The sequence below is a fragment of the Triticum dicoccoides genome, chromosome 4A, assembly GCF_002162155.2.
Source record: "Triticum dicoccoides isolate Atlit2015 ecotype Zavitan chromosome 4A, WEW_v2.0, whole genome shotgun sequence".
In the NCBI taxonomy this organism is placed as follows: Eukaryota; Viridiplantae; Streptophyta; class Magnoliopsida; order Poales; family Poaceae; genus Triticum; species Triticum dicoccoides.
Window position 1 is genome coordinate 436,737,584 of NC_041386.1, and position 13,720 is coordinate 436,751,303.

The window sequence follows — 13,720 nt, forward strand, 5'->3', positions numbered from 1 at the left end:
CACTAACTATTCTAGCTTTGACGTTGTATGTCATCAGCTTGGGTTTGTTCCATCAGACTTTTCACACATTATATGACTTCGTTAGAATTCAGGTTGCGTTCTATCTTTTACTTTAAAAAATAGCCACATAGAGAGGAACTCATTGGCTCCCCGGCACCATCGAGCACTGAGGTTGACCAAACAAGTGTGTGAACATTTATGAGATTTGTAATTTGAAAACTATATAAAGCCAAATAACTATGAACACACCCTTGAAATAAATGTGAAAGGAGAATCTGCGGTCTTACTAGAAAAAATTGAAACATTAGCTAGGATTTGTTGGTTAGATTCATGTTGCTCCATCCATTTACTATCAGTTCCTTTCATATATTGCTTCCATCAGAACATGTTGACCTGATTGTCCATGGTTACACTCATCTTCAAATGGCAGAACTTGTTTTGCTGCCACATCTTCTCTTACCATACGATGAATAGGTACTATGTTCCATCCCTCTTTTATTTCACACTGCATTAACAATGTTTTTTCAGTGTGTCGATTTGCCTAACTATGCCTTATTGATTACTGATTTTGTTACTAATGTGTACACAAACGCTGCCTAATTAATTTAGTCCACTATATCTAACCATATGAAAAGTGAAAGTTGATTCTGACTACTTGCCTGGTGGTGCGGTACATTACCTCTTTTTTCAAATTATGAGAGCAGAACGACAGCGTTGGCGTAGACGACTCGGAGCTCAACCCCGTCAAGGGCCGCGAGCAGGAGCGGCTTTCTTTTCCACAAGAAGATGACCAAGGTCCAAGGGCGCCGTCGGCCACTTTGTCGTTGTCGTCGAAGAGTCCAAGATTGTCCCCGCATCGGTTGCATTGGTGCCGATCAGGTGCTAATATGAATCCTTTTCCAATTGCAAGTGGCCTATAAAAAACCCTGGGTTGAATGCACATTACCGTCACACTGCCATGTAATTTTTGTTGGTACACAATCATGTTGCTGCAGTTCTATTTATAGACTTTTTGGTCATTTTGTCTTTGTCTTTGTCCATGGTCAGATCATGTTTTTAAGCTTGATTGTTATGAGTCAGTAAGGTGAGAATGAGCGGTTATGGTTTAACTAATCATCCCATCATGTTTTTAGTATCACTAATTTATTTATGCTAATTCTTTCAACATTATTGCCTTTGATGATTCTAAAAGGTAAAGAGAAATGTTAAAGAATTCATCTTCTGCTATGGCACACAACCCCGCCTGCTCCGTGGATGTCTACGCAATCATCGTCCTTAACCGCTGTCTAGCGTCTGTGACCTCTGTTGGCCTCATCATGGTTCCTTGACCCTCCAGCTGCTCACGTGCTTCTCTGTTCGTCGCAGGTCCAGGTCTGCGCGGTTGGGGCGTCAATCACGTGTTCAGCGACATGTCAGAGCAACTCTCTGGCCAGAACCCTGACTATGTGCGCTTCAGGTAATGCAATCTGCCAGATATGTATGTTCACGTTTGTCAGTTGGGTTACACTAGGACCAGGGCATGTGCACCAGAATTTTCCTGCCCATGTGGTTGCCGGTCTTCTGGATTGGTTTGGCTGCTATAAAAAAAGTAGAACCAGTTCCACCAAAATCGATACTAGGCTACTAGCAGTACCATTGTCTTTGTCAATTTTGTACCTGCCATAGTAAGATGACCCCTATTCTTAAGAATACATAATAGATGATATTGTAGTGGTATGAGATTAGCTTTTACTTCTTTCCATTGATTGCTACAGATTTTGGAAGAACACTGTTGTCCACGTTATATCATACACTTCCAAATTATAAAGCATTCTTGTTGTATGTAAGTTACCTATTATCCACAGTGTACAAGTAGTGGTTCAGAACTACAGAGAGAAGTCTAAGATATTCATCGTTATTTCTCCAGTAAGATATCCCCCTTCGTTAATACTGCCCTATTCCTTTTCCCTTTTTCATGAAAGTAGGAGTGATGAAGAACTGAAACATAGTTACAGTGGGCGTTTTTATAGGAACAAACTGAAGAACTTGACATTAACATAATTGTAGTACTAATTCAGGTGTCCCAGGTTTTATTACCACTAGAACATGTTGACCTAATTGTCCATGGTTACACTCATTTTCAAATGGCACAACTTGTCTTGTTGCCACATCTTCAAAATCGTTAATAGGCTACTAGCAGTACCATTGTACTCCCTCTATTCCGAATTACTTGTCGCAGGTATGGATGTATCTAGATGTATTTTAGTTCTAGATACATCCATTTCTGCGAGGAAGGATCGAGTCCGGAATGATGATATACGAGATAGAGTTGGGGTAGCACCAATTGAGGAGAAGCTTGTCCAACATCGTTTGAGATGGTTTGGGCATATTCAGCGCAGGCCTCCAGAAGCTCCAGTGCATAGCGGACGGCTAAAGCGTGCGGAGAATGTCAAGAGAGGGCGGGGTCGACCGATTTTGACATGGGAGGAGTCCGTTAAGAGAGACCTGAAGGATTGGAGTATCGACAAAGAGCTAGCTATGGACAGGGGTGCGTGGAAGCTTGCTATCCATGTGCCAGAGCCATGAGTTGGTTGCGAGATCTTATGGGTTTCACCTCTAGCCTACCCCAACTTGTTTGGGACTAAAGGCTTTGTTGTTGTTGTTGTTGTTGAGTAATTTGGAACGGAGGGAGTATTTGTCAATTTTGTACCTGGCAAAGTAAGATGACCCCTATTTTGAAGAATACATACCTGAGAATATTGTAGTGTTAGGAGATTAGCTTTTACTTTTTTCCATTGATTGCTATAGATTTTGAGAGAACACTATTGTCCATGTTATATCGTATACTTCCAAATTATAAAGAGTTCTTGTTATATGTAAGTTCCCTATTATCCACACAATCCAAGCAGTGGTTCAGCACTACAGAGAAAGAAAGCACCAATAACTTGTTTTTTCATTTCTTTTTGGTGATAAAACTGGATTTTGCTTTTCCATGATCATGTGTTGATGCCTTTGTCTCTATCAAATATTAGGGGTAATGAATTTTCCTGTGCTGGATCAACATGCAGATCCTGCCCACCTTGAAGTCATAAATCCAGTGAAGTCAATTTCAGTATATTCAGGACATAGCCAGTAGCTTAGCAATTTCCACGAGTATGTTTTGTTTACAATAAAGTTGTGTGCAAAATGTATATGCTACATTATGCATGATTCTCTCTTTTATCAAAGTATATCCATGTGTTTATTTTGTCATCCCGTTGCAATGCATGGGACATTCGATTTGATTCAGTTTTATGTTCTACTACAAATAGGGAAATGTGGACGCCGGATATCCATTTCTTAGGTGTCAATCTGGTACTTAGGTTGTATAATACAGGGCAGAGTTCTTCCAGCTACTAATTCACGTAATCTGATTTATAGCCTAGGCACTTTTATTTAAGCATAGTTACCTATTCGATGGTGACCAACCATCCGTCACACGCGCCATACAAACAATTCAGGAGGAGGCCCGCTTGTGGGCATGCGCCGGCACCAAAGACCTCGTGATCATCATCCCGGAGACGTAGTCCTGGTCCATCGTGGGAGGCGCTTCCACAGAGATCCATGCGTCGAGGCAGCTTACTCATGCCTTCCACATAGATCCATGCGTCGAGGCAGCTTACTCATGCCATCCATGCGCACATGCTTGCAGGCGGCCTTTTGTTGTTGCGACATATATCCTGTAACAACTAAACCCTGTATTTTCACACTCTCCTATCAATGCAATGATATGCAAGGCTTTTGCATATTCGTGAAAAAGGGACATTGCCATATATGAATGTATGAACAAAAAAGGAGGTAAAATAATGATTTCACATACGCACTTTCCCTACAACCTATGTTAAGGGTACCGACTCTAGTGATTTTGCATATTAACTTGATAAAGATAGTACTGCTACCTTGAGTTTGACAAAGAATAATGACACTAAATTGCCAGCCATTTTGGATATCTTTTTCCCCACTAGGGCGCTTCCTTAAAATTTTAAAAATTACCTCCCATAATCTTTTTCAGACATGGATATATCCACTTTCATATTCATATTTGTGTCAAAATCTCCTACCATATTATATATTTTATTTGTTTAATAAATTCAGATACGGATAATTTCCATTTCCATTTTGGTTCGGATGCGGATGTTTCGGATACGAATAGGCATTTTCTCAAATACGAATATCGGATATTTCGGATTATCCGCTACCACTTTCCACCCCTAGTCTGGATATATATACAATTTTTTGAAATTTATTAATAATTTCTCGAATACAAAATCTAGGCCGAAGCTACGCTTAGAAACTATTAATAATCCACTTGATCATCTCAAGTAACAAACTACTGACTAATTAGCAATGCATCCACAAAAGCAAAACTTGTTCATCTCAATAGAACCCCTAATTACCATATTTATTTATTTAGAAATGGTTATATCTTAACCCCAAGCCGTTTCCAACAAAGCAAATATCATTGCATTTTATTTCTGTTGGTACTTTCGATAAGTGTGAATGGACTTCATAATTGTCATGAGGCAGCTGGTAAAAGCAGGGGCTCTAATCAACAACAAGGATCTTGTAATGGTTTCCTGTTGGTTTACCTGGTGGGAGTGTGGAAGCATTTTCATGATAAAAAAAGGGACCGCCTTGCAGACTCATCGATGAGCATGAGGACTATAGTTGCAAACTCCATTGCTCTGGAAGGATCAAGCACCGGCGCCAAGTTCATAACTAGACTTGACCTGCGTCCAGCAGTGTGAACCTCAACAAGGACACTTCGTTTCATATTGATGGAGGCAACGAGGCCCTGTGGGCTATTCTTCGTGACTCATTTGGGGGCTTCGTTGTTGCTTCATGCAGGTAGAAGTAAAAAAGAATTGGACATCCACTTCCTTGCGATGGAGAGACTCAATGAAAATTATGCAAGCCATGAAGAACCCATCAGAGTACCACAGTTCAGGGGCGGTTGTCACTTATTGCCGGAATTTGATGACAAACTTTTGGCAGGGCGAGGATTATGCATGCAGTGTGGGCGAAAAGCACATGTAGCTTCCATGAACTTGCTCGTTTTTTATTGAGAAGGCCTAGGAGGTCTTGCGGGATCATCCCCCTTATTTACCGGTTCCAGTTCTTCTAAAGAATATGGTAATAATTCAAACAAAGTAGCCAAAGTAAAAAAACAATAAGGATCTTCGGTTGTTGAAAAAACACTAAGGATTTGCCCCGGTACAATACCGATATGCCCCCGAACCTTTTCGGTGACCGTATGACAACTTCCTACATATAAATCTTCACCTCCGGACCATTCCGGAACTCCTCGTGACGTCCGGGATCTCATCCGGGACTCCAAACAACATTCATTAATCACATACAAGTCTTCCTAATAACCCTAGCATCATCGAACCTTAAGTGTGTAGACCCTACGGGTTTAGGAACCATGCAGACATGACCGAGACAACTCTCCGGCCAATAACCAACAGCGGGATCTGGATACCCATGTTGACTCCCACATGTTCCACGATGATCTCATCGGATGAACCACGATGTCGAGGGTTCAAGCAATCCCGTATACAATTCCCTTTGTCAATCGGTACGTTACTTGCCCGAGATTCGATCGTCGGTATCCCAATACCTCGTTCAATCTTGTTACCGGCAAGTCACTTTACTCGTGCCGTAGTGCATGATCCCGTGATCAACTACTTAGTCACACTGAGCTCATTATGATGATGCATTACCGAGTGGGCCCAGAGATACCTCTCCGTCCTACGGAGTGACAAATCCCAGTCTCGATTCATGCCAACCCAACAGACACTTTCGGAGATACCTGTAGTGCACCTTTATAGTCACCCAGTTACATTGTGGCGTTTGGTACACCCAAAGCACTTCTACGGTATCCGGGAGTTGCACAATCTCATGGTCTAAGGAAATGATATTTGACATTCAGAAAAGCTCTAGCAGACGAACTACACGATCTTGTGCTATGCTTAGGATTGGGTCTTGTCCATCACATCATTCTCCTGATGATGTGATCCTGTTATCAATGACATCCAATATCCATGGTCAGGAAACCGTAACCATCTATTGATCAATGAGCTAGTCAACTAGAGGCTCACTAGGAACATGTTGTGGTCTATGTATTCACACATGTATTACGATTTCCGGATAACACAATTATAGCATGAACAATAGACAATTATCATGAACAAGGAAATATAATAATAACCATTTTATTATTGCCTCTAGGGCATATTTCCAACATCCATCCCCTTAGGAGCATGTGCGTAGTACTTTGTTCTGATGACCACAAGATTTTTGCAATAAGTATGTGAGTTCTTTATGACTAATGTTGAGTCCATGGATTATACACACTCTCACCCTTCCACCATTGCTAGCCTCTCTTGTGCCGCGCAACTTTCGCCGGTACCATAAACCCGCCATATACCTTCCTCAAAACAGCTACCATACCTACCTATTATGGCATTTCCATAGCCATTCTGAGATATATTGCCATGTAACGTTCCACCATTCCATTTATTACGACACACATCATCATTGTCATATTGCTTTGCATGATCATATAGTTGACATTGTATTTGTGGCAAAGCCAGCTTTCATCTTTTTTATACATGTCGCTCTTGAGTCATTGCACATCCCGGTACATCACCGGAGGCATTCATATAGAGTCATATTTTGTTCTAGTATCGAGTTGTAATTCTTGAGTTGTAAGTAAATAAAAGTGTGATGATCTTCATTATTAGAGCATTGTGCCATGTGAGGAAAAAAAGAGAAAGGCCAAATAAAAAAAGAGAAGGCCCAAAAAAATGAGAGAAAAATAGAGAAGGGGCAATGCTACTATCCTTTTACCACACTTGTACTTCAAAGTAGCACCATGATCTTCATGATAGAGAGTCTCCTATGATATCACTTTCATATACTAGTGGGATTTTTTCATTATAGAACTTGGCTTGTATATTCCAACGATGGGCTTCCTCAAATTGCCGTAGGTCTTCATGAGCAAGCAAGTTGGATGCACACCCACTTAGTTTTCTTTTTGAGCTTTCATAAACTTATAGCTCTAGTGCATCCATTGCATGGCAATCCCTATTCACTCACATAGATATCTATTGATGGGCATCTACATAGCCCGTTGATACGCCTAGTTGATGTGAGACTATCTCTCTCTTTTTGTCTTCTCCACAACCACCCTCTATTCCACATATAATGCTATACCCACGGCTCACGCTCATGTATTGCGTGAAAGTTAAAAAGGTTTGAGAGCATCAAAAGTATGAAACAATTGATTGGCTTGACATCGGGGTTGTGCATGATTTAAATATTATGTGTGATGAAGATGGAGCATAGCCAGACTATATGATTTTGTATGGATAAACTTTCTTTGGCCATGTTATTTTGAGAAGACATAATTGCCTTGTTAGTATGCTTGAAGGATTATTGTTTTTATGTCAATATTAAACTTTTGTTTTGAATCATACAGATCTGAACATTCATGCCACAATAAAGGAATTACATGGATAAATATGTTAGGTAGCATTCCACATCAAAAATTCTGTTTTTACCATTTACCTACCCGAGGACGAGCATGAATTAAGCTTGGGGATGCTTGATACGTATCCAATGTATCTATAATTTTTGATTGTTCCATGCTATTATATTATCTCTTTTGGATGTTTTATATACATTAATATGCTATTTTATATGATTTTTGGGACTAACCTATTAACCTAGAGCCTAGTGCCAGTTTTTGTTTTTTCCTTGTTTTAGAGTTTCACAGAAAAGGAATACCAAATGGAGTCCAAACGGAGTAAAACTTTAGCGATGATTTTTCTTGGACCAGAAGACATCTGGAGGACTTGGTGTGCAATTCAGAGAAGCCACGAGGCGGCCATAAGGACGGAGGGCGCGCCCAGGGGGTAGGGCACGCCCCCACCCTTGTGGGCCCCTCGTGACTCCACCGACCTAATTCTTTCGCCTATATACACTCTTATACCCCAAAACCATCATGGGAAGCCATGAAAACACTTTTCTACCGCCGCAACCTTCTGTACCCATGAGATCCCATCTAGGGGCCTTTTTCGGCGTCCTGTCGGAGGGGGATTCGATCATGGAGTGCTTCTACATCAACACAATTGCCCTTCAGATGAAGCGTGAGGAGTTTACCTCAGACCTACGGGTCCATAGCTTGTAGCTAGATGGCTTCTTCTCTCTCTTTGATTCTCAATACCATGTTCTCCTCCATGTTCTTGGAGATCTATTCGATGTAATATTTTTTTGCGGCGTGTTTGCCGAGATCCGATGAATTGTGGATTTATGACCAGCTTATCTATGAATATGATTTGACTCTTCTCTAAATTCTTATATGCATGATTTGATATCTTTGCAAGTCTCTTTGAACTATCTATTTGGTTTGGTCAACTAGATTGATTTTTCTTGCAATGGAAGAAGTGCTTAGCTTTGGGTTCAATCTTGCGGCGTCCTTTCCCAGTGACAGTAGGGGCAGCAAGGCACGTATTGTATTGTTGCCATCGAGGATAAAAAGATGGGATTTTCATCACATTGCTTGAGTTAATTCCTCTACATCATGTCATCTTGCTTAAAGCGTTACTCCGTTCTTTATGAACTTAATACTCTAGATGCATGCTGGATAGCGTTCGATGTGTGGAGTAATAGTAGTAGACGCAAACATGAGTTGGTCTACTTGACACGGACATGATGCCTATATTCATGATCATTGCCTTAGATATCATCATAACTTTGCGCTTTTCTATCAATTGCACGGCAGTAATTTGTTCACCCACCGTAATATTTTCTATCTTGAGGGAAGCCTCTAGTGAAACCTATGGCCCCCAGGTCTATTTTCCATCATATAATCTTCTATTTTCCATCATACAAGTTTCCGATCTACAATTTTAGTTTCCGGTTTACTTCCTTTGCAGTCTTTTACTTTCCGATCTATAAACCAAAAATACCAAAATATTTACTTTACCGTTTATCTATCTCTATCAGATATCACTTTTGCAAGTAACCGTGAAGGGATTGGCAACCCCTTTATCGCGTTGGGTGCAAGTTGTTGATTGTTTGTGCAGGTATTCAGTGACTTGTTCGTTGTCTCCTACTGGGTTGATACCTTGGTTCTCATAACCGAGGGAAATACTTACGGTACTTTGCTGCATCACCCTTTTCTCTTCAAGAGAAAACCAACACAAGCTCAAGAAGTAGCAGGAAGAATTTCTGGCGCCGTTGCCGGGGAGATCTACGACAAGTCAAGACATACCAAGTACCCATCATAAACTCTCATCTCTTGCATTACATTAGTCACCATTCGCCTCTCGTTTTCCTCTCCCCCACTTCTAAAACTATTTTTTGAAAAGATTTGCCTTTTCTTTGCCCCTCTTCCATTCGTCTTCTTCACTTGCTTCTTGTGTGCTCGTGTGTTGGATTGCTTGCTTTGTCACGATGACCCAAGAGAATACCAAATTGCGTGACTTTTCCAACACCAATAATAATGATTTTATTAGTACTCCGATTGCTCCCGTTACTAATGCGGAATCATGTGAAATTAATGCAGCTTTGCTGAATCTTATTATGAAAGATCAATTCTCCGGCCTTCCAAGTGAAGATGCCACATCCCATCATAATAATTTTGTTGATTTTTGTGATATACAAAAGAAAAAAGATGTGGATAATGATATTGTTAAATTGAAGCTATTATATTATCTGTTTTGGATGTTTTATATGCATTAATATGCTATTTTATATTATTTTTAGGACTACTTATTGACCTAGAGCCCAGTGCTAGTTTCTGTTTTTTCCTTGTTTTTGAGCTTCACAGAAAAGGAATACCAAATGGAGTCCAAACGGAATAAAACCTTCCCGATGATTTTTCTTGGACCAAAAGACACCCAGGAGATTTGGAGTGCAAGTCAGATGAGCCACGAGGCGGCCACAAGGGTGGAGGGCGCGCCCAGGGGGGTAGGGCACGTCCCCTACCTTGTGGTCCCCTCGGTGACCCCCTGGCCTATATCTTCCTCCTATATATTCACATATATTCCCAAACCACCAGTAGCATCCATGAAAACACTTTTCCACCGCCGCAACCTTCTGTTCCCGTGAGATCCCATCTTGGGGACTTTTTCGGCATCCTGCCGGAGGGGGATTCGATCACGGAGGGATTCTACATCAACTCTATTGCCCATCCGATGAAGCGTGAGTAGTTTACCTCAGACCTACGGGTCCATAGCTAGTAGCTAGATGGCTTCTTCTCTCTCTTTGATTCTCAATACCATGTTCTCCTCGATGTTCTTGGAGGTCTATCCACCATAATCTTCTTTTGCGATGTGTTTGTCAAGATTCGATGAATTGTGGATTTACGACCAGCTTATCTATGAATATTATTTGAATCTTTTCTGAATCCTTTTATGCATGATTTGATGTCTTTGTAATTCTCTTCGAACTATCGGTTTGGTTTGGACAACTAGATTGGTTTTTCTTGCAATGGGAGAAGTGCTTAGTTTTGGGTTCAATCTTGTCGTGTCCTTTGCCAGTAATAGTAGGGGCAGCAAGGCACGTATTGTATTGTTGCCATCGAGGGTAAAAAGATGGGGTTTACATCATATTGCTTGAATTTATTCCTCTACATCATGTCATCTTACTTAATGCGTTACTCTGTTCTTCATGAACTTAATACTCTAGATGCAGGCAGGAGTCGGTCGATGTGTGGAGTAATAGTAGTAGATGGAGGCAGGAGTCGGTCTACTTGACACAGACGTGATGCCTGTATTTCATAATAATTGCCTTAGATATCGTCATAACTTTGCGCTTTTCTATCAATTGTTCGACAGTAATTTGTTCACCCATCGTATTATTTGCTATCATGAGAGAAGCCTCAACTGAAACCTATGGCCCCGGGGTCTATTTTCCATCATATAAGTTTCCGATCTACTATTTTGCAATCTTTTACTTTCCGATCCATAAACCAAAAAACTCCAAAATATTTACTTTATCTTTTGTGTAGTTTTATCTATCTCTATTAGCTAGTGACCGTGAAGGCATTGAAAACCCCTTTATCACGTTGGGTGCAAGTTGTTTGATTGTTTGTGTAGGTATTGGTGATTTGTGCATTATCTCCTACTGGATTGATACCTTGGTTCTCTAACTAAGGGAAATACTCTCTACTTTGCTGCATCACCCTTTCCTCTATAAGGGAAAAACCAATGCAAGCTCAAGAAGTAGCAGGAAGAATTTCTGGCGCCGTTGTCGGGGAGATCTACGCCAAGTCAAGCCTACTATGTACCCATCATAAACTCTCATCTCTTGCATTACATTATTCTTCATTTGCCTCTCGTTTTCCTCTCCCCTACTTCTAAAACAATTTAAAAAAGATTTTCCCTTTTCTTCGCCTTCTTTCGTTCGTCTTTTCGTTTCCCTTATGTCTTACTTGTTTTGTTTGCTCCTTTGGGTATAATTGTGTGTTTATTGAAAATCAGAAGCCAAGAGTTTATGGATCCTCATCCACTTGCTAATCTTTTTAAAAGATCCAATTATGATGAACCAATTTCTAGTGAGTTGAGTGCACTAGATTATCTTTATGAGGCTTTGCTTGAAATTCGTGAATATGAAAATTGTGATGAAGTGTTGAAAGAAGAAGTTTATGAAGTGATTCACGATAGCGCCTTGAATGAAAAGCATGATTGCAATGATGTTATTATAAATTCTATTAATGTTAATTGTGTTAATGATATGCAAAACCCTAAGCTTGGGGATGCTAATTTTGCTATGTCTACTATTTGTTGCAATGATCATGATTGGGGTGATTCTTATTATGATCTTGAAAATTTATTTAAGCCTCATGATGAATATGTTTGCAATAATACTGAAAGTGGGTTTGGAAGGGTGTCAACTTTAGGAAAAAATTATCCCACTACTTTGGAGTATGATCAATCTTATGAAGTTTTTGATAAAAGTGGGTTTGGAAAGGTCATGACTTTATTTGATGAACCCCACTATTTTGGAAGAGTGTCAACTTTGCATACATGAGGATCATGTAGGAAATATGTTGTGTGATAGCTATATTGTTAAATTTTATTATGATCCTACATGCAATTATTATGAGAGCGGAAAATATGGTTGTAGAAATTTTCATGTTACAAAATTACCTCTCGTCATGTTGAGATTGTTGTTGTTTCTTTCTACTTCCATGCATATGCTAGTTTTGCTTGTCTTGATAATTTGTTTGCTTATAGAATGCCTATTCATAGGAAGTCTGTTAGACTTAGATGTGTTTGTCATGTGTATTGTGATGCTCTCTTTGTGCTTCAATTCTTGTCTATCATGTGAGCATCATTGAAATCTCAATGCCTAGCGAAAAGGCTTTAAAGAAAAGCGCTTGTTGGGACACAACCCAATATTTTTAGTTCATGTTTTTGAATAAATAATTCATCTATCCTATGGTTAGAGGTGTTTTTGTGTTTTAATTAGTGTTTTTGCCAAGTAAGACCTTTGGGATGGCTTATGGTGATAGTTGATTTGATCTTGCTGAAAAAATAGAAACTTTTGCGCTCAGGAAAATAATTCTATTTTTTAACAGAAGCATGATAAAATATTGATTCTTTTTGAAGAAGATTAATACACAAATTTCCTAGGTTGTCCTAATTTTTAAAAAATTTTGGAGTTACAGAAGTATTCAAGAGTTACAGATTACTACAGACTATTCTTTTTTTGACAGATTCTGTTTTCTATGCGTTGTTTGCTTATTTCAATGAATCTATGAGTAGTATCGGGGCGTTTGAACCATGGAAAAGTTGGAATACAGTAGATATTACATCAATATAAATAAAGAATGAGTTCATAACAGTACCAAATGTGGTGATTTATTTTCTTACACTAACGGAGCTTATGAGATTTTCTGTTGAGTTTTGTGTTATGAAGTTTTCAAGTTTTGGGTAAGGATTTGATGGACTATGGAATAAGGAGTGGCAAGAGCCTAAGCTTGGGTATGCCCAAGTCACCCCAAGGTAATATTCAAGGACAACCAAGAGCCTAAGCTTGGGGATGCCCCGGAAGGCATCCCCTCTTCCGTCTTCGTCTATCGGTAACTTTACTTGAGGCTATATTTTTATTCACCACATGATATGTGTTTTGCTTGGAGCATCTTGTATGATATAAGTCTTTACTTTTTAGTTTTCCACATTCATCCTTGCTGTACACACCTTTTGAGAGGGACACACATGAATCGTGATTTATTAGAATACTCTATGTGCTTCACTTATATCGTTTGAGCTAGGCAATTTTGCTCTAGTGCTTCACTTATATCTTTTTAGAGCATGGCGGTGGCTTTATTTTGTAGAAAATTTTGAACTATCATGCTTCACTTATATTATTTTGAGAGTCTCTAAACATCATGGAAATTTGCTTTGGTTATAAATTTAGTCCTAATATGATAGACATCCAAGAGGGGTATAATAAAACTTTCATATAAAGTGCATTGGATACTATGAGAAGTTTGATTCCTTATGATTGTTTTGAGATATAAATATGGTGAAATTAGAGTCATGCTAGTGAGTAATTGTGGATTTTAGAAATACTTGTGTTAAAGTTTGTGATTCCCGTAGCATGCATGTATGGTGAACCGTTATGTGATGAAGTCGGAGCATGATTTATTTATTGATTGTCTTCCTTATGAGTGGCGGTCGGGGAC

At 39.6% G+C, this 13,720-nt stretch overlaps 1 long non-coding RNA gene across 13 annotated transcripts in view; it reads left to right on the forward strand.

The window, feature by feature from the left end:
* The window catches only part of LOC119286050, a 5,821-nt gene extending 2,554 nt beyond the window's left edge, over window positions 1-3,267 (forward strand). For 2 of the 13 annotated variants that reach the window (XR_005140203.1, XR_005140206.1), the window contains 2 exons: window positions 431-1,456; window positions 3,048-3,267. This is a non-coding gene — a long non-coding RNA (uncharacterized LOC119286050). Of the gene's footprint in view, window positions 1-430; window positions 1,457-2,373; window positions 2,430-3,011 lie in introns of those variants that run through there. The other 11 variants (XR_005140211.1, XR_005140209.1, XR_005140210.1 and 8 more) reach the window with 11 other exon arrangements.
* Window positions 3,268-13,720: the final 10,453 nt, after the last annotated feature.